This window comes from Pleurodeles waltl, chromosome 9 (assembly GCF_031143425.1).
Source record: "Pleurodeles waltl isolate 20211129_DDA chromosome 9, aPleWal1.hap1.20221129, whole genome shotgun sequence".
In the NCBI taxonomy this organism is placed as follows: domain Eukaryota; kingdom Metazoa; phylum Chordata; class Amphibia; order Caudata; family Salamandridae; genus Pleurodeles; species Pleurodeles waltl.
Genome location: NC_090448.1, coordinates 545,934,288 through 545,955,719, shown reverse-complemented (window position 1 = coordinate 545,955,719; position 21,432 = coordinate 545,934,288).

The window sequence follows — 21,432 nt, the reverse complement described above, 5'->3', positions numbered from 1 at the left end:
CAATTGTCTGCACGTTTGTGGCAGCAATGGTGCAAGGCTTTACGAATTGATTCGACTTTATCCACTAGTTATCATCCACAAACGGATGGTCAAACAGAGAGACTAAACCAAACTCTAAAACAATACTTACGATGTTATGCAACAAAGTCTCCTAAAACCTGGCTGGATCTCTTGTGGCTTGCAGAACTGGCTTATAACAACTCTCACCACTCTTCAATAAACTCAACTCCTTTCTATGGTTTTTATGGGCGTCATTCGCACATTTTACCAGTTACGCTACCAGCTTCTACTCAAATCACTCCGGCAGTCATGGACATGTTAACACACATGAAAAAGATACATTCACAATTGCAAACAAATCTACACCAAGCAAAAACAAAATATAAAATGCAATATGACAAGAAACACCAGCCTGGTCCTCGGTATACAGAAAAGATAGAGTTTGGTTATCCACGAAAAACGTAGTATTCAAAAATAAAAACATGTTTCATCCAAAATTCATAGGGCCCTATGAAGTTCTGCGACAAGTGAACCCTGTAACATATAAACTAAAATTGCCACCGTCCTTGAAAATTCATCCGGTGTTTCACACTTCACTTCTTAAACCTGCTTCGCCCTCAAGTGTCACGCAACTTGCTCCTGTATTAGTCCAAGGTAATTGGGAGTATGAGGTGCGATCTATCTTAGACTCCAAATATTGTGGTTCTTCCCTTTGGTACCTAGTGTCCTGGAAAGGATACGGGCCGGAAAATGACTCCTGGGAACCTACAAGACATGTCCATGTACCACGTTTGGTGCAACGCTTTCATCTCTTTCATCCTGATAAGCCGGGCCCTGGACCGCGCTTGGGAGAGGGGTGTAATGTCAGGAATAAGGCTGTGCGTGGTCCAGGTCCCGCCTGAAACTCCACTGCGCGTATTTGCGGCACTTCATGCGCACCACTTGTCATCCCCTCTTGTTCTAGGAGTGGTCATCAGCGTTGTCTGCCCTGTGGTAAAGCTCATGTAGCTGCAGGGTCAGGACATTGGTGGTCAAGATGCACTTATCAGTGCTATTCTATGAAGGGACTACAATTCCCAGGTTTCTAGAGGCAGCGACCATCTTGGGGTGTGGCAGGCCTTTTTAAAGCCCAGCCACACCCAAGCACATTGCTCACTATTTTGAAGACTTTGATGCAGTCAGACCTTGTGGGGGTTCCTCTGAAGAAGAACAGATTGCCTGCATGGCCGCTTGACAGTAAATCAGACTATCCTTGTTTTCATGGTGAATTCAAATACGAGTAGGTCGTACTCTTGGCGGTAAGGTCTTGATGAGCCCAATCTTGAAGGGGGATGCTGCTTCCAGAAATAAAGCACCCCTTAGCACAATGAGCAAAGCCTTTCCAGTTCAAATAGTAAAAGCGCCCCTTAGCACAACGAGCAAAGCGTTTCCAGCTCTCAGAGTAAAGCGGCCTTGGTGTGACGATTAAAGCGCTTCGGATCACATGAGTAAAGCACCCCTTAGCACAATGAACAAAGCGCTTCAGGCCACACTTGTAAAGCGCCCTTGGCACAGTAATCAAAGCGCTTCAGTCCACATGAGTAAAGCGCCCTTGGCATTGCAATCAAATGGCTTCAGTCCACATGGGTAAAGCGCCCTTGGCACGGCAATCAAAGCGCTTCAGTCCACATGAGTAAAGCGCCCTTGGCACGGCAATCAAAGCGCTTTAGTACACATGAGTAAAGCGTCCTTGACATGGCAATCAAAGCGCTTCATGTCTAACAAGCAAGGCGCTTCTACTCAACGAAAAAAGCGCTTTAAGTTCAATGATTAAAACTTTCAGGCCTAGGAAGTCAATGTGAAAACGTTTCGGAGATAAGCAAATTATAGTTCATTGTTTTTTGGGAAGCATAATATGTGAAATACATATTTAAGTCTTTGAGAATATGTGAGATACAAATTTAAGTCTTTGAGAATTCCTAGGCTGAGATCAAACATTTATGTTTATGAGTGTATAGTGATTACATGATTGGTATTCAGAGTATGTCCATAGTCCAAGACTCTTGCCATCTCTAGGTTCAGAGGTTGCAGTTTGTTTTTGTTCCGTGATTCAAAGAAGGGGCTACGCCCAATTCACAAAGGGTCTCAATCTGATATCACAGAGACGCCTTTATTCAAGAGTCTATTGGTGAATTATACTGTTATCAATGAGTATATGCATATTTGTTCTAACCTTTTCTTTTCAGATCTCTCTCCCTGCAGTTCCCTACCCTAATTCCCTTCCCCCCGCCTGGCTACGTCATAACTGTGCTATAATAGCTTTCTGAGTTGGTGACGCCGGGAGGTGGGCCTTTTGTTCAGCAGCGTGCAGATCCAGAGGAAAGGGCACTGTGACACAAATTCTCATTTGAAATGATTGTTTATGTGCAGGAAGGTACACCTTCCTGCACGTAAACAGTCATCCATGGCATTTTGCTTCTTCTATATATGCTTCAGAATGCAGCACACATAGAAAAAGCAAACAACGAGGAGGAATAAAAGCATTCCTCCTCATTCTGCAATCCTAACGCCACCCCTGGGATGGCGTTCGTTTTTGGCGCTGCCTCAGGTTTTCGACAACTCGTAATCTGATACAGCGTCAAAAGCAATGGGTGTTCCAGTCGAACGCCCACCACAACACCAATTGCATGCCCTTCTGACACAGGAAACTGCATCAGAGGGGCCCAAATCTACAAGGAGGCGTAACGCCACAAAAAGTGGCATTACGCCTCCTTGTAAATATGGAGCAGTGCTTAGAACCACCGAAGCATCATGAAAAGTGACGCTCTCGTGGTGCTAGGGGGCACTTAAATATGCCCCCTAGAGTCATCAGTGCTCCCAAAGTATCATGCAACTAGATCTGTGATCAGACATTTTACCTTGCATACAACTTGCATGTTTAAGGAATCTTGGCTCTTTCTGTTAGTGTAGATATAATCTATGTCAGTGAGTGAACAAATATGTGTACAATCTACACATACAAGCATATGTGGGAAATAGGCTGCCACATAAAATTTTATTTTGGTATTTTCTAACTCTGCAGGGGTACTTCGAAATGAAATATGGGTATGTATTCAAGATAACATTCCCTGTAGGGAGTTTCTGTAAATCCTGCATAACACACTTTAGGATAGCCCTCCTGCAACAGCCACACTGCATTGGTAGTTACCAGAAACAGATGTAAGCTACATAGTAATTGAATATGTGTAGGTATTGCTAGACTTTGTTGGGTAGGCTGCCTACTACAGCATTCAAATCAATAATTAGACTGAGAATGACCCGTTTTGTAAACCTGAATGTGGCATAAACCTCCTCGTCCATTTGGTTAAACAAAGTCACTCTCTGCCTGAATATTGTTTCAGTCCTCTTCCTCTGTTTATGTCTAAGAATCCACATTATCTTCACTACAGCACATAGTGCAGCCATTGTGAAAGATTTCAAGGAACTTTGGGCCCCATTTTATACTTTGCCTCTGGTTACCACCTGTTCCAAAACAATGGTATCTTGCACTTGCAAACAGCTGTGTTTTATCTAATTTCCTGTTTCTGAATGCTTAGTACAGCAAAATAGTATCTCCCATTTAGAAATCGAGGTGTGTTCTTTTAAGAACAACTAATTTAGGGAGTTTTTGTACATCATGTATGCCCTATTTAGGTGTCAGTCACCAGTTTGCGGCTGACTACAGGCTCAACATTCTTTCGTACATTTTACCACTTATCCACCCCTCACATTCAGGAGAAGCCACCTGGCGTTCATCAGGATCTGTATTGCAGTGACTCTCTCCAACAGGTGTGTGACCTTCTCCCATTATTACTGAATCATTGGACAAGTCCACAATATGTGTATGAATGTACCTTCTTGACCACAACCACGTATACACTCCCACGTTGGAGCCCTTCCCAGCTTGTACGGTAGCATTGTTGCATAATATGAGCTATGTAGGATTCGTAATTGCATCAGGCGGAACTCAGCCCATATTGTTATAACTCAGGCTTTGTAAAGCTTTGTAAATGTTCCCCCCATTCAATATCGACCATGCCGCCTACCTCTGCCTCCCACCTGTTTGTTAAGGGACTCAAGGGACCTAAAGCAGTTGTTACTTTCTTGGAAAATCAGTTAAGCCTATGCTCTGGCCAGATTCAATGATTGTGTTGGAAACATCACCACTGGAACTTTAACTTGAAGACTTCATTCTGAAATTCTTGATTGTACAACAAATACTAAGTGAAAACATACTTTTGAGATAAAACAAATGTTTTCTTGCTGCCTGTATCAATAAAAGTCAAACTAAGTTTATTTTGTGATAGACTAGGATATGGAAAACAGAATAAACCCAGCAGAGTAATCCCTTTGAGAGCTAATATTGATAGATTGTACTCCCAAAGTCAGGGAGTGGTAATGGCTTGCCGTAAGGATTGGAGTGCTAAATTACATGAAGCAAAGTGTTTCATGGATCGAATCTTGATCATTATGCCCACTGAGCTGTAGCTATGTGGTTTAGTGCCTGCTTGTCACATGACTAGATGTTCCTTTCATCAGGCCTGCAAACTCAGGCTGTAGAGCAGCTAACTTTCCTTTAGCCAGTTCCTTGAACATTGAGAGTCAACCTGCGGATATGCATTGATGGTGCTGAACTGTGGAGACTGTCTCTTTCCTTTTCTTTGCTTACTCCCCTGTGCTGTTGGCCTCCGCTCAAGGGTGTCTTTATATGGTAACTTTTTTTTTTGTGTCTGTTATGGCTTGATTTTTCCTCCTCATATTTGTCTTTGAACTTCAAACCTACTTTATTTCATGCATCATTCATTTATGTCCTCTCTCCTTGCCTTCTTAAAATCACTACACCATTGCTTTGGGTTGTGGAGTCAGGACCCCTATGTGGTGCTCTTTGGCCCCTTGGGCTGATTCTCTGTTATTCCCAGGCATATTTTCTAGACCAAAAATATGGTTATTTGTGTAATGCCTAAACTAGTGGTTTACTCCCTGATAATCCTGAGTAGACTTCACACTACATGCCATTGATGGATGTTGTTTCTTCTTCCTTCTGCTGATTCTTGTAGGTTTTTGATCTTGATATTTGAACTCTTTTTTTGTGAAATTAAAATTAGTTACTGGATGTTCCACTATAATTGCTCTGTTTTGTTTTCATTAATTTTGGAATTGTTGGAGTTTATTCATTTTAGAGTTTTATGTCAGTTTCTAGCACATTGTCCCCTTTTATATCAATCTGAGGAGATAAAATGGAATTGGAAACATAATAGCCTGATCAGTTTTATATAATTCAGATCCTAATCCAACAGGTTATGATGCCCTAATGTTGTCTACATTGCTGATTGTCTCTCGTACCTTTTCATCAGTCATGGACCTGTGTTTAGTACATTACTGTATTTTTGTTAGATGACTTAGGGGGTCATTACGACCTTGGCGGGCGGCTACCGCCGCCCGCCATGCGGCCGCCAATGCAGCCGCACTCGCGCGGCCCCCATTATGACATTCCTGCTGGGCCTGCGGGCGCAAACCAAGTTTGCGCCTGCCGGCCCAGCGTGGATGAGGCCGCAACATAGGAGCCGGCTCCTAATGGAGCCGGCGGTGTTGCGGCCGTGCGACGGGTGCAGTTGTACCCGTCGCGCTTTTCACTGTCTGCTATGCAGACAGTGAAAAGCTGGCCGGGGCCCTGTTAGGGGGCCCCTGCACTGCCCATGCCAGTGGCATGGGCAGTGCAGGGGCCCCCAGGGGCCCCAGGACACCCCTTACCGCCAGCCTCTTCCTGGCGGTGCAAACCGCCAGAAACAGGCTGGCGGTAGGGATGTCATAATCCCCAGGGCAGCGCTGCTTGCAGCGCTGCCCTGGTGGATTATCACTGCCAGGGCTAAAATGGCGGGAAAACGCCGGCCCCGGCGGTGCGACCGCGGCGCTACCGCTGCAGTCGTAATGAGGGCCTCCGTACCGCCAGCCTGTTGGCGGTACGGACGCTACATTACCCCTGGCGGTCGGAGACCGCCAGGGTCGTAATGACCACCTATGTATTGTCTGTGTTACTTTTTTAAATATCATTCCTTCCATTATTTTATATTCATATCATACAGTTATGTAAAATATTAATATTGTCAGCGCCTGAGAGGCGCTGCTTCATCTCGCCCCTTTGTATTTGTATAATATTAGAATGTGCTTTCTGCTGTCTTGTAAGAAAAGTACTCTAGTGTACCATTTTTTCCCTTTCATCGTAGAGTGCGTTTCTCCTCTCAGAAGCTCACAATTAATCTTAATGAGGATTTAATTGTGTAGTTCTGTATGGGTTTGCTTTATTTATAATATGGTTGTTTGTTTATTTTTGGAGAGATATTCTGCATTATTGAAAGTAATTAATTTTGACTTTTGAAGCTGTGCAATATGCTATAGATTGCTGGGTACATTCTATCCCTAGGAAAGGCTTGAATGTATCCCATGCAGCATATGGATTGGTAAAACCAGTATTAAATACAACATATTCCAGCACCTGTGCCTAAGTTATTAGATTAGATAATTGATTGTAAAGTAGAGCATGTCCACTGCCCATCGAAGAGATTTATAGTTTTGTAAATTAATATTTGATGTTTACAGAATAAACATTGATTAATCAAAATTTGTCTTTCAGAAATTCTGATATTATTAGTTATTTTTCTCAGTCATCTCAATCATCAAGAAAAATTTAATGCAAGAATTTTGTTTGTGATGAAGGCTGGAAAATGGATGTACATGGCCAAGTGGTTATTTGGGTACTCCATACATCATCTAAATTAAAATCTAAATAATCTGCCCTGCCCTTGGAGGCTGTATGCTTGTTTTACCCAAGTTCAGAGAAGGAGGGCGGCCACAGCTAAGATTGGGTCAATAATGTTTGAACTAACAGAACACTATTTCTTTCTTTATCTTCTTGTGTTATTATAGAACACAACAAAAACCTAGCAAAGTATGCAATGGCATGCTTTACAGACAACAAGGAGTAGCAATTTTAGAAATGTTATCTCAACCTGCAATTTTAATGATAAGAAATAAAGGAGTTACTTTGGAAGATGGAATCTGTACAAGTGAGTCTTTTTTGAAAGACAAAAGGTCAGAGTTGAGCCTGATGGCTCTTAGATAATTGCCTACCACTGGGTGGTAGACAACAGATGGCCTGGTGTGGAGACTTGTTTTCTTTGTGTTAGTGATTTACAAACAACCTTTGCCAAAGCCAACAGATCTTGCCTAAGTGAGAGATTGGCTTTGTTAAAGTTTTTGTCACACAATGTATGGCAGCACAGCTTCTGTACAGCTTGGCTGAAAATTATAAGAAAAAGCAATATGATATGGCCGGTGCTGGCCACATCATATCACTTTTTTATTGATGGCTGCAGAATGCAACAAAGAAGGAGTGGTATGTAACTTGAGGGTGGAGGGTGTGGGGAAAATGCAAAGATGCAGCCAGCAGTATCTGCACCATAGTTCTTTTTTTGTTATGGTGTAACAACAGAGTAAGGGAGGGTTCAGTGCAACAGGGACAACTGAAAGTCAGTGGGTGAGTGGGTGAAGGCAAGCCACAATGGGTAACAAACTGAAGGAGTGTGGGTGGGGGCAAGCCAACATCGACAAAGAACCTACAGGGAGAGGTGGTGGCAAGCCAAACTGGACAATGAACAGAATGAGATTGGGGGTAATCCAACACAGACAACAAATGGAAGGAGTGAGTAAAGGACTTGAGGGCAAGCTAACACAATCATTGAAGTGAAGGAGGATGGGTGCTGTCTAGCAGACATATGGCGAGTGGAGAAGTGTATGAGTGAGCCAGCTGAAAAAGACACACACTGGTAGAATGCTTAAATCCAAAGAAAAAAGTAGCTCCTAAACAAATGAGCAGTGGAAGGACATAAGAAATGCGGTCATGCTCCAGCGAAGGGACAAACACACAAATTGGAAGAAATCCTGTGGCAGCTGACCAATGAGACGCTTGCTAATGAGAGTGATAATGGATCCAACTAATGGGTGGTGTTTAAGCCTACTCATAGAAATCAAAAGGTCTTGAAGCACTACTAGGTGAGACCTAAAAAGTGGAATTTGTTCTCTTCTCATGTTTCTTTCACTTCCAATAGTGTGGAGTTTTTTTAGGTAGGCCTGTAATAACAACTTGTTGTTTATGCAGCATTTTTAACCACATTTCTGTCATTTCTCAGTAGTACAAATAATATGCATCTATTATCACCCAATTTAATGATACTTAATTTACTGATCTATAAGGGTGGAAAGTTGATTTGTCATTTTTGGAATTTAGAATTGTGATATGCATATTAAGCAATAAATTAGCAGTGTGTCCCCTGTCTCTGCTTTACTCTTTTCTCTGTCCCGCTCTCTCTTCCCATATCGCTTCCTCAGGATTATTATCTTGAGTTTTGCTTGCAAACTCTGTCTCGTGGTTCTCCTGCTTTTATCTCACCAAATACCTAATGGATCGAGGGTTATATGTAACTATCTGAGTGACTGAATCAGAGGATTTGTGACTGCTAAAAACGTTTTCTAATGTACTTAACCCATTTAACAAATTAGGAAAGTTTTTTCCAAATCAATAAAAGGGATGAGATATGGTTCACAGATCGCAACTTGGAAGGGGCGTTACTTCCAAGTTGTGAATCAGTGACCAATGTATGAATGTTCTGAGAATGTAACTCTGGTCCCAAACCATTGACCAGTTACCAGTTCCCAAGTTGGGGTAGTAACTGACTTGCAATAGGGAAAGTGTACCCTTTGATACTCTTACTCTTTGAGTATAATGATGGCATCTACAGGAGGTGTAGGCAGTAGTCCAGGGGGCCTTGCTAGCCCTCAATTAACTTTTTCAAAATCGAAAATGTTTTTTTAAAGCAGCCCCTTTCCTTTAGGAAGCATGGGCTGCTTTTCAAAAAAGGTTTTTCATTTTGAAATGCTTTCAGAGGATGGTTGTCTGCTGTACTTTGCAGGCCACAATCCCTGTGAATGAAGACAATCAAAGGGAGACACAGTTTGTGACCTGCCTTTTCCGCAACCCCCCACTGATTCTTTATTTTTTTAACTGACCTGTTAGTACATAGCTGATTTGCAAACTAAGCTACTAGTCGCAAAAAGTCAGTGCACAATTTCTTACAACTAAGGGCCTGATTTACAGTTTGACAGACTGATGTCTCCATCATCTGACATATTACGGGTGTAGTTGAATTTAATTCACTTGTAATAAGGCAGACGGGATATCCGTCACATTGGTGACTGAGTAACCTGTCCTGGAGCTTTTGGGGTAAATGAGGCTAAAGCTTCTACTCTTTTGAGCTACATGTGCCATGTTTGTTTCTCTTCTAAGCTCAGCCTTTCGGTTTTGGCATCTTTCAGAGTGGAACAAAGCAACATTTCCTTAATTTTCTGCATCTTCACTGATGTGCAGCTGAGCAGAACGTTTCCTGCATTTTCATTATCTGGCATCCACTATTCCACGAATTGTCGCAAGGCTGATAAAAGACATACTTGGAATTCCGGTACTTCTGAACCTTCATTTCTATATCTCTAGCATCAGGGTTTCTAAGGATATTCTACTTTTGATAAATAGTCAAATTGCCTTGTTCTGTGGCTGAACCCACCATGTAACCCTTTGCACTACATTATGCCTGCGTCAGGCATAATGTATGCAAACGGGGCGTTTCCCCGTTAGGGGAGCCGGAAAAATGGCGTAAGGAAATCAATGTGATTTCCTTGCGTCATTTCTTACACACTTTTAACACCTGCTCAATAGCAGGCATTAAAAGGGGGCTACCATTCTTTAGAATGGAACCCTATGTACTCTGCCAATATTTTGGTGCTACTCCTGCAGAGTACATCAACAGCGTCATAAAAAATTACACTATTGCCCTCCACCCTGCTCCATGGTGTGCCGTATTTTAAATACAGTGCACACATGGTGGCGGTAGGGGGGTGCTAAGGGACGCAGGGAAAGTGGCACTGCACTCAGTGCAGCCCCACTTTCCATAAGTCTGTCCCCTAGTGTTTCTCATCCTATACCATGAACTCTGTTATGCCACAATTAATTCACTTTGCACCTTTTCTACCTCCTGCCATCTCCTGTCCCTTTCCATATCCTGCTCTTTCTATCCCTAATTGCCAGGTACTCCAGGTGAAGTACCACAATGCACTACTGCTGTGTCACTGGGACATTAGCAGTTTGGGGAAGACATTATCCAAAGAACTCCTCGCCTGTCCTCATCTCTCTTCAGTCTCTACTGTGTCCGCAGCAAGCTCACGTGATTTTAGTGTGGTGAAAAATGTTAGACAGAAACATAGCATAAGAACTAAGGGCCAGATGTAGGTAGGAAAAATGTAGCGAAATGGTATCCAAGAAGAAAAAGCGACTTCAATTTGCGACTCGCAAATGAAGTCGCACCGCAGATTGCGAGTCTGCTGTTTGCGAGGTCGCTTTTTGCGACCGCGCTAAAAACGAACACGCAATGTGCGAGTGGGTGTCGCAAATTGCGACTGTGCTGGAAATTGAATGCAGGTGCAGCAGAACACTCTGGAAAACACTTCCTGCCTCCTGATGATGACATCACAGCCAGGAAGTTTACAAATACACCTGGGAGGAGGGAGGACCACACCCATTTTAAACTGCTGAACTGCAAACAGAGAGAACAGCAGCTACCATGGCAGAGACACCAAGGAAGCGCAAATTGAAATTTTCAGAAAAAGAGCTGGAGGTGCTGAGAGAGGAACGCTGCCAGCACCATGAACAACTTTTTGGGAGGGTAGCCCTAAGTGTGCCAGAGGTGGAGAAGAAAAGAATCTGGACGGAAATACAAGACAAGGTGAACACCATGGGTGTCAGCCACCGGAGTATAGAAGAGTTAAAGAAACGGTGGTATGACCTGCGCTCCCGGACCAAGGAGAGGGTGGCAGAGCGGCTCCGGGAGATGAGGGGCACAGGAGGGGGACCGTCCACTATACCACCACCCGCACCCATGGAGGAAAGAGTTGAGGAGACCTTGGAGCCAGAAGCAGTGAGCGGGATGGGATAGCTGGATACTTCAGAGCCAGGACCATCAACCGGTGAGTACCATGAGACATGCATGTACACCCATATATGCCATACCCCCACCCACCTTGTACACAGCAGCATGCACAACCAAAATAGCTCAATTTCAGAGTAGCAACCACCTACATGGTGCATTATGGGCAATATAGTCAAGTAGGCAGTTGATAGGCAACAGTTTATTAGGAAGTTGATAACAGATGGTAGATACTGACAGTGTGTTCCCTATGTCCCACAGGTCTCCCACACGACACCACCGCCAGCCAAAGCATCCAGGGGCCACAGGTCAGCCACCAGCTTGCAGAGGAGTCAGGACCAGCCACCACAGAGACCTGCACCACCCACACACAGTCCCCTCATGATGCACCAGTTGCCATACTGGTGAATGAGCCAGCACCTGGTCCCAGCCACAGTGCCACTGTAGATGACACGGAGCCTCCACTGCGTCGCAGGCGACGTGTAAATGTACCACCAGAGCCGCAGGCTGAGTCAGGGGACGCCTCCATGTCGCACGCCGAGGCCGCATTCCTACGGGGTCAGCACCTGCAGACACAGGAGATAAGGAGAATATCAGGGGCCATGCGGCGCATGGTGCAAAACCAAAACAGTGGTATGCAGCTGGTACACACAGAGCTGCAACAACTCAACACACATGTCGGCGACCTTGCACTCTCAATGAGACAACTGGTGGCAGAACTCATAACTGAGAGAGAGGGTGCAAGGCGTCGTGACAGGCAGCTACTGCACCGGCTGGACTGCATGTCTGCCTCCATCAGTGGCAGTGAACACTACTGGCCTTTCAAGGCGCACGGTCAGCCTCCAGGTAGACATGGGCCACTTTGCCAGTGATGTGGCACGTGAACTGGGACGTCTCAGCCACGCCGTGGATATCATGGAGGCCCGACAGGTGGCTAGGGGCGCGGCTGACACGCCGCAGGACAGCGAGGAGGGCTCCACCATCAGCAGTGTCTCAGCCAGTGACACCAGGGTGTTGCGCAGTGGTAGCGCAAGGCAGGGCACTGCTGACACACCAGGTACCAGCCATGCTGGCCGAGGCCAGCGTAGAATGTGAGCTCCGCACTGTCCTGGGGTAGAGGCACATGAGGTCAATGTGTCCTCATGCCAGGTGGACTTTTACAGCCCCTGAACTGTTGTTAATGTATATTGTTTTTTTTGGTGCACATAATTAAATCACTTGTTTGTTCCACTTCACACCTGGACTCTTTGTGTGTGACATTAGTGATTGTGGTGACAGTTAGCACGTACCTTCCAAAGTATTGGTTTGCAATGTGGTCCCGTCTCAGTCTGCCTTGATTTGCAATGCTTCTATCCCCATGATGGCGATGTGGTAGCTCTTGCTCTTCATCCTCCGAATCTGGGTCTTCTGGGGTGAGAGGTAGCCCACGTCTGGTGGCAATTTTGTGCAGGATGGCGCATGAGCCAACGATCTTGAAAGCTGTTATTGGGGTATACTGGAGGGCACCTCCACTTCTGTGGAGGCATCTGAATCGTGCCTTCAGCAGTCCAAAGGTCCTCTCTATGATATTTCGGGTCCTCCTTTGTGCACTGTTGTATCACCTCTCTTTCTCATTGCTGGGTGTTAAGTACGGGATAAGTATCCATGGTCGTAGTGCATATGCACTGTCACCTGTGTGGCACAAAATGTACAATGTTAGCTGGGCATAGATGGTTTCCACATTGACCTGTGTGTATGTCTGCAAGGTTTATTCAGCTATACCTAGGTGGTATCTGTCTCCAAACTCCCCACGTTCTAGGCATTGGTGTATCCCACTGTGCCTGAAAATGTAGGAGTCATGTGTGCTCCCTGGAAATTTGGCAACCATGTCAGTGATAACATAATGTGCGTCACATACCACCTGGATGTTCAGTGAGTGGGTATACTTCCTGTTGCGGAACAGATATTCCAGATTTGCAGGAGGGCAGATTTGTATGTGTCCCATCCACACACCCTATTACATGGGGGAAGTTGGCAATCCTGTAGAATTCCAACTTGGTGCTGTTGATTTCTGCATCATTCCTGGGTAGGTATATGTATCTGGACATGTGTGTGAGTAAGGCATCTAGGAATGCTCTGAAGAACCGTGAGAGTGCACTTTGGGATACCCCACCTGCCACAGCAATGTCCCCCTGATAGGTACCCGAGGCCAAGAGGTGCAGTGAGCATAGCACTTGCACATGCGTAGGGATGGCGCAGCCGCGCCCAGTCAGGCGCTGAAGCTGCGGATTGAGTAATTCTATTAAATCTAGTATTGCTGCACTGCTAAGTCTGTATTTATCATAAATCTCCTCCTCAGTTTGTTGGAAAAGTGTCTGCCTGGTTCTGTATATCTTCTCCTGTCTCTGGCTCCTCCTCCTCCTCTGCTGTACGGCGTGGGCTCTCCTCCTCATTGCTATCACATATATCTCCGCCATCTTGAGTAACCCAGGTGCCTTCTGGGTCTCCTTTTATACTTTGGTTCTGGTTACCACCTGCTCTGATTTAGTGGTAAATAGGAAGTGCAAATTGGGGCTTTTTGCGACTAGTCGCAATTTGCGATTGGCTATTGCATTTGGTTTGCGACTCGCAAATAGCGACTTCCTATTTGCGGGTTGCAAAATGGGGTCGCTATTTTTGCGAGTCGGTAATGGCTCGCGTCGCATTTTGCGAGTCGGAAATGGGATTTTTGCATCCCGTTTCCGATTTTGGCAAATCGCAAATTTGGGGTCGCAAATTGGGATTCGGCCCATTTGCGACTCGCAAAAGTTTGCTACATCTGGCCCTAGAAGAGATATTTGTTCAACTTGCCTCCTATTACAAAATTATGCCTAGATAAATACATTCACCACCAGGTTGTTTCCAAGTTAATGAAAGCACACGATTCACACTGATCATGCAGCGTCCACTGTCCCACTAAACACTTTGGGGCATATGTATACTTTTTGAGGCAAAACTGCGCTAAAAAAGTTTAGCACCGGCTTGCGCCATTCCTGAGCGCCACACGGGCGCCATATTTATAGAAAGGGTGGGCTAGCATCAAAAGAAATGACGTTAGCCAGGTGGGAGTGGCGGGATAGGAGAAGGGAGTTTTGCACCAAAAAATGACGTTAGGCTGATTAAAAGCAAAACAAATGCCTCTAACCAGCCTAGCATCATTTTCTGATGCAAAACCATCCATACTACATGACTCCTGTCTCAGAAAAGACAGGAGTCAACCCCACCTCCCAATGGCAAGCACAGGGGAGCATTGTCCCCTGTGTATGGCCATTGCACCCTGTGCCATGCAGGGGGCCCCAAGTTGGGCCCCCAATGGCACTTTAATTTAAAAAAGAAAAAATACTTACCTATACTTACCCTACTTACCTGTGATTGGCTCCCCCATCTTCCGGTGTCCCTCTGGTGTGGGTGGGGGTGTTCCTGGGGCTTCAGGAGGGCACCTGTGGACCCATTCCATGATGTTTAACCATGGAAATGGGTCCACAGATCCTCTAACACCTGGTCTGACCCAGGTGTTAAATAATGGTGCAAAGCAAAGGGGATAAATATGGGGCTATGGGGTTAGCACCATTTTTTAGATGGGAACGCCTACCTTGCACCTCATTGACGCAAGGTAGGTTTACACATCTATAAAATGGTGCAAACTTCAATATTTTGACGTTGGACTAGTCTAACACCAAAATATAAATATGGAGTTATTTTTACACCGAATTTGCGTTAAACAAATGACGCAAATTCGGCGCAAATGTAGTATAAGTATGCCCCTTTGTGTCAGATGAATTGGAGAAGCGCAGTGCTCCAGAATGTGCCTTGAGGTGGTTCATTTTACTTTGTTCTGCTGAACAAGTCCATTTATTCACAAAACAGCAAATAGAGAATTTATGAGGCCAAAGACAAGTCTTATTATAGCTTGGAACAGTTTATTTATAGTCTCCTAAATTTAGCCCTTGTGTTGTGTTAATAGGTTGCAGCAATACATTAACGTTTGCTTCCCTTATGTTTGAAAGTCACCCTTGATCACTGTCATTCATACCCCTTTGTTTCGGGTACCCTGACATCCTGCTGAATTTAGCTGATAGACCATGACTCCCTGGTGTCAGATTATGGTACTCCAGAAGCACTGCATTAACTTCAGATGGAGCAGTTGTTTAGAATCCCCTACTGATTTGTCATCTCTTCAATACACCACTAAAGAGTCTCCCCAGGGCAATAAGGATTCATCTAACACATTTCCCTGGTTTTGGAGTCTTTCGTAGTATCTAATGTAACCACTCTCTAGACCTGCTCCAGCAGATACTGTATCCAATGGCACTCTAGGTGCTATATAATTAGGGCCCTTGCCACGAGTACAAGGGCTAGGGCTTTGTTCCCACCTTTTGTTCATTTTGTTTTGTTGTGGTCATCTGCTGACAAATATTTCTTGAGAAGCAATGCTAGGATCTCTTTCTTATGGTGCCTATATAATGCTATACTCTGAATCTTGCTTCAGTTATTCAGATATTTAAAGTTCAATGTTGCTATACTAAGAGTTTCAATGTTGGTCGACATTGAGGCCTAAGTTTACAAACACTTTCTTGAGGTTTGCATTACTTTTTTAATGCAAACCCAACGCAAAGTATTGCGGTTTGATTTACAATCCAATGCAAATCACAGTTTGTGTTGGATTGTAACCCAAAGTAAAGCAAAGCTGTGCAATGCGCTGCCTGGTGTTAATCTTAAATCAAGCGGGCATTTCACTGGTGTTGCATTGGCGTTCCCATGCGATCACCCATGGGGGTTGGTACAAAGCTCTATCTAAAAAGATATATAAGCATATGTGCCAAAACCCTGCGCCTCCTCGAGTCAGGCTTAATGAGGAGAAATATATTAATTTCCCTTATTTTTCCCACTTTTCTTTGTACAGCACATCTACAAAGTCAGAAATGCCTTAAAGCATAGTTTTTGTACTGGAAAGGACCCCTTCCAGCACAAACCTATGCTTCCTGAAAACCGGATACCCCTGCACTATGGTGCACGGTTGGATGCATGATGGCCAAAAGTGCACCAGTACAGAAAGAGAGAAGAACAACACCACATCTTAGTAAATATGGCACTGTTCTGCTGTCTATACATTTCAAACAATGAAGTGCAGCACCTTTACTTTCTGCACAAATGTTGCATGACCTGCATAAATTGAGGCCTGGGTGTGTGATTGTGTGTGTAGAGTGCCTTGCTTTGGTGGGTGTTCTGCCATGGAGGGGTGATGTAGTTTTTTTCCAGCAGTATTTTGCCTGCACAGTTGTAATGTGCCATCTTCCTGGGCTGCTCTGTTGCTCATTGAAAGGTATTCCTACCTTCCTCCCCCAGACAGATGATGGGTGATGAGTGCCATTATATGGGAACCTGTGTAAATTGAACGTGCCCATTTAATTTGTAACTCCTTGTGTACCGTTCACCTCACTGTAGTATAATGTAACATGCCTAAACCATATATTGCTAAGATGTCATCTGAACTCTTGCTTACAGTTTTCTTTTTACATCTTACACTTTTCTGCCAACTCCTCCTTTCCCATTTCACTCCATTACCTCCATAGTGTTTGATGTCTCTTGAGTGCTGAACATATTTTCCTTCATTTCATCTAGGCTACTGTGCCCACTCAGTATTCAATGGTCTTCCATTTTTAGCATATTAATTGTTCAACTCTGTTCTCTTTGCTCAGTCGCTAGTGACATCACTGAGAAATCTAAAGAAACATGACTCTTATGTATCATGACATTCTTCCATAGACAGCGAATGGTGGAAACATTTTGAGACACCAGTACCCACGTTTTGTCTAACTGTTTCTTCCTTCTCTGAGGATAGAGGCTATGCTTAGAGTTCGAAAAGAAATAATAGGCCTTGACTGTGCTCCAGCTGTACGTTTTAGTGAAGTAAACTAAAAAGTGATGGGTGGAATGCTTGAATTAATCAGAGCCATTGGTAATTACTTTGGTCGCACCCCAGCATATTATGCTTTTGCCCTCTATGCCACCTCATATTAAACCCAGGCATATGCAAATCAGTCTTGGTAATGTTCTAACAAGAACAGTACAGCCTGAACTGCCAAGTAGATCCTTTCTGAACAGGAGCACAAGCACCCCAAGAACAGTTTGACATAAATGGGGATGCTCAGTTGGGTGCAGCTTGGTTCCACTAGTAGCACGGGACCCACTCCTGGGCATACCCAGCACACTTATGGAGTTGCATTGAAGTAAAAAAAGATGTGATAAGTGGTATAACTGAAATAATCTCAGTTACTCGTAGTTACTCAAGACTGCATTCCAGTGTATCAATTTTTCGCCCACCACACCACCTCAGATTATATCCAGCCATATCCAATTCAGTCTTAGTCATGCCTTGTTAAGAGCAGTCCAGCCTGAAATGCCAAGCGCAGTGCTTTTTAAACCAAAGACGTGTTTTTGCCCTAATGGGGGCTCCTCAGTCGGGAAGCTTCACAGTCAATTGTTTTTGCCCTCAATACCACCTCAGATTAGAACCAGCCATATCCAAATAGTCTTGCTCCTACCCCAACAAGAACAGTCCAGCCTGAACTGCTAAGCCAGGTTGTTTCTGAAGAGGAACACAAGCAACCAAAGACCGGTTTTGCCCTAAATGTGGTTGTTCAGTTGAGTGCTGTTTGATTCTCAAGTCTGTGCTTACCCATCATATTTAGGGGGTCTATACTAAATTAAACAAAAAAGTGATGGCTGGAATGCTTGAATTAATCTCAGCCATTGGTAATTACTCAGGCAGCATCCCAACCCATCGTTTTTTGGCCACTATGCCAGACTAGGCCTATCCACATGCAATCAGCCTTGGTCCTTCTTCAATAAGTACAGTACAGCCTGAACTGCCAAGCCAGGACCTTTCCAAACCGGAACACAAGCAACCAAAGACTGATTTACCCTTATTGGGAATCTTCAGTAGGGAGGGTGCAGCTTGGTTCCAAATGCACAGTGAGCATGGGACCCTTTTCTGGGCATATTCGTTGCACTTAGGGTGTCTCATTGAAGTATACAAATAAGGGTTTTAGGGCAATTGGACATGTTTGAAACCATCTTTTAATTATATCTAAATTATTGAGGCTGCATCTGGGTCCACACTTTTTTTTAATTTTTAACACTTTCTATGGAATTCACACTGAAAGTAATGTCAATTGTGAAATCAGGTGCTCCTACTGACCCCTTCCCTGGCTTTTGTTATGCACCTAAAGGTGACTAGAACATTTCCACATTTACTTAATTGATAAACATTCACTCACACATTGATTACTGTGGTTTCTTGAATGCTTTTTTTAGTCATGTTTATTAAAAGTATTTCCCTGAAAACATTTACACCATAATACACAAATTCTACAATTGAATCACCAGTGCATTGGAAAAGCAGACACTGTCATTAAACTGCGTCCACAAAAAACTACATGAATAGATGACAACGCTAAAAGAATGGAAACACAACTCAACATAACTCAATGCAAATGAATATAATCCAGAGATGAAAAAGACAAAGGGCCTGGTTTAGAACTCAGTGGACTGGTTTCTCCATCACAAAGGTGACGGATATCCTGTCCGCTGAAATCTAGATTCGATTACATTTTACATCGTGATAGAGTAACCCATCTCCTGAGTTCAAAATCAGGCCCAAAATCTTATTAAACCAGTATTACACAGCCATCAAAACTATGAATAGACCACTCTGTTCCTCACACATGGTTGAAGCTGACTGCCCTTTTAAACAGCTGCACAAGATTGTAGCATAACTCTGCAATCCAGAGTGGCAAAACACAGAAACGCCACAATTGCTAGCCTTCTGTCAGAAAACCTCGATGGAGTTGATAGTTAAAAGAAAAAAGATAGAAAATTATCTTAAGTAAAATGCAACTGCCGCTCCACTGACAAATAATTCAACCACAATAAAGAAGGACAAAAGTAATCTCCTACCACTTAATACTTTCAACGCAATCTTTGAAAAGGAATTCTGCAACATTATCAATGCAAGCAGTCCAACAGAATCACCTACATGCCCAGCTCCACCAAAAATCTTTAAAGATAACTTTCAAACAACCTGCACAGGAAAGGTAACTGAAATTTATAAGTCAAGTTCTTTGAACTAGGTACTTACCCAGGTAAGCTGAAAATATCCTACAGTCACATAGTCTGTCCTCGCAATCATTTGAGATGACCTAAAATTCATAGTAGATGAGAATGGAGTGGCCACTCTATTGCTTTTGGACACATCAGTGGCATTAAACACTGTTCACCACCATACACTAATCCAAAGACTTCATCATCTCTGGACACTTGAAAATGCTCTTACATGGATTGCTTCTTACCTCAAAGAGAGACACAACTTAGTATACCTCCCACCTTTCACATTAGTCCATTATACCCAACACGTTTGGTATCCATAGGCCAATCATATCTGCTCTGTTATTTGACATCTACTTAACCCCTTAACAAACTCATTAGATCATTCAAAATCACTGGTAACAACTATGGAGTTGGCACAGAACAATTCTACGAATCAAAACTTGACAACTGTTTACAAGCATGAATGATGATGTGGTAAAGCTTGACAGAGCCACATAGTGTCTCCATTTCAGATTGCACATTTTAACTTAGACTTTGTTTCTAATTGTGGCTTTTTCCTCCTCTTTTCACTCATGCGTTATGTACTGAGAAATCACTGTACATGCAGCCTGTTTCTTGTAAGCATTGATGTAATGCAGTCAGTACACTCCATCTAAGGCTAGCCACACAGAACGTCATGCCCTTGTGCTCGAGTGTATGTTGGAGACAGCTCCTTGCTTGCAGTACTATCATTGCATCGGTTCTGCACCTCTGACACAGTGCAATATGCATAGTGCATTTGTTTAAAAAACTACCTCTGTGCTGCATTCAGTAGAGGAGCATTCTGCTGAGATCATCCTGGAATGCGACTCACTGTGACCGGGATGCAGTCCTGCTGATTCTGACCTCTATTCTGCAAGGGACGATAGCCTGCACTACACCAGACTGTCTTCATGGCTTCCCTGTACATCTTCCCCAGGAATGGCGGGTTCAGACTATCCCAATAGATTTGGAAGAGGGTACTCCCACTATGCTCTCGATAGTGCAGGTACTAACACATAGGAGTGTACCAACGCAATAATATTATCATGGCTGAACTATTTATCACTTTCACTATTTTCCTACTGCTGGTTATCATGCTTTGTTTCATTTGCCTAATAATCACAGATAGTGTTTTTTTATACCAGAATACAATTATTGCAATGAATGCTTGAAAATACATTTTCATATCTTTATCGTGTCTCATCTTGGGTATGCAGAGTGACAACAAAAGGGTAGATTTGTTGCCGTAATTTCCTTGGCAGTCTGAGTAGTTATGTTCAAGGTTGCAAGTACCATCTGGTACCCTGGTAAGTGTTCAGATGGGGCATTGTGAGCTAGCTATGACACATGCCAACATTTCCTGATGGTATAGATAGACTGAGGGACATATTTATACTTTTTGATGCAAAACTGCGCCAACGCAATTTTGCGTCAAAAAAATTAGCGCCGTCTAACGCCATTTTGAAGCGCTGTGCGGGCGTCAAATTTATACTTTGACGTACGGCGGCGCAACCAACAGGTGGGAGTCATTATTTCGTGACGCACACAGCGTCGATCTGTCGTAAAGGAAACCCACGTAAAGGCGACGCACATCACTCTGGGTCGATTTACGACAGCGCAATTGTGAAAACGATGTTTTTTTTCACGCTATTGCGTTACATTTTTGTGCGAAAACTGCCCTTTCAGCAGAGGAGAGCCAAAATGGATCCCAGGTGCCCCAACAGACCCCAGGAGGATGAGAGCAGACCAGGAACCAGCCAGGAGGATCCATACAGGAACCAGGACATTTTTAAAGAGAAAAGAAAGTGTCGCTTCAGTGAAGAGGAGCAGGAAATCCTGGTGAAAGAGGTGACGGAACACCAGCACCAACTTTTCATCTCCTCAAAATTGCCACTCAGTAGGAGAGAGGCCATATGGAAACAAATAGTGGACAAGATCAACAGTGTGGCTGAAGAACGCCGCACAGTCACTGAGTGTAAGAAACGCTGGCATGACTGCAAACGTAGGACAAAAGAGAAAATGGCCAGGAACAGGAAGGCAGCAATGCAGACTGGAGGGGGGAGTCCAGCACAACAGGAGGCCCTGGACCACATGGAGGAGATGGTCGCAGCCGTCATCCCGGAGGAGATCGTCACAGGGATTCAAGGACTGGACAGCGCAGACTACCACGACACAACGCACATGCAGGGTAAGTCGCATGGGGAATTAAAATGCAATAATGGGGACTGTAAGCAGG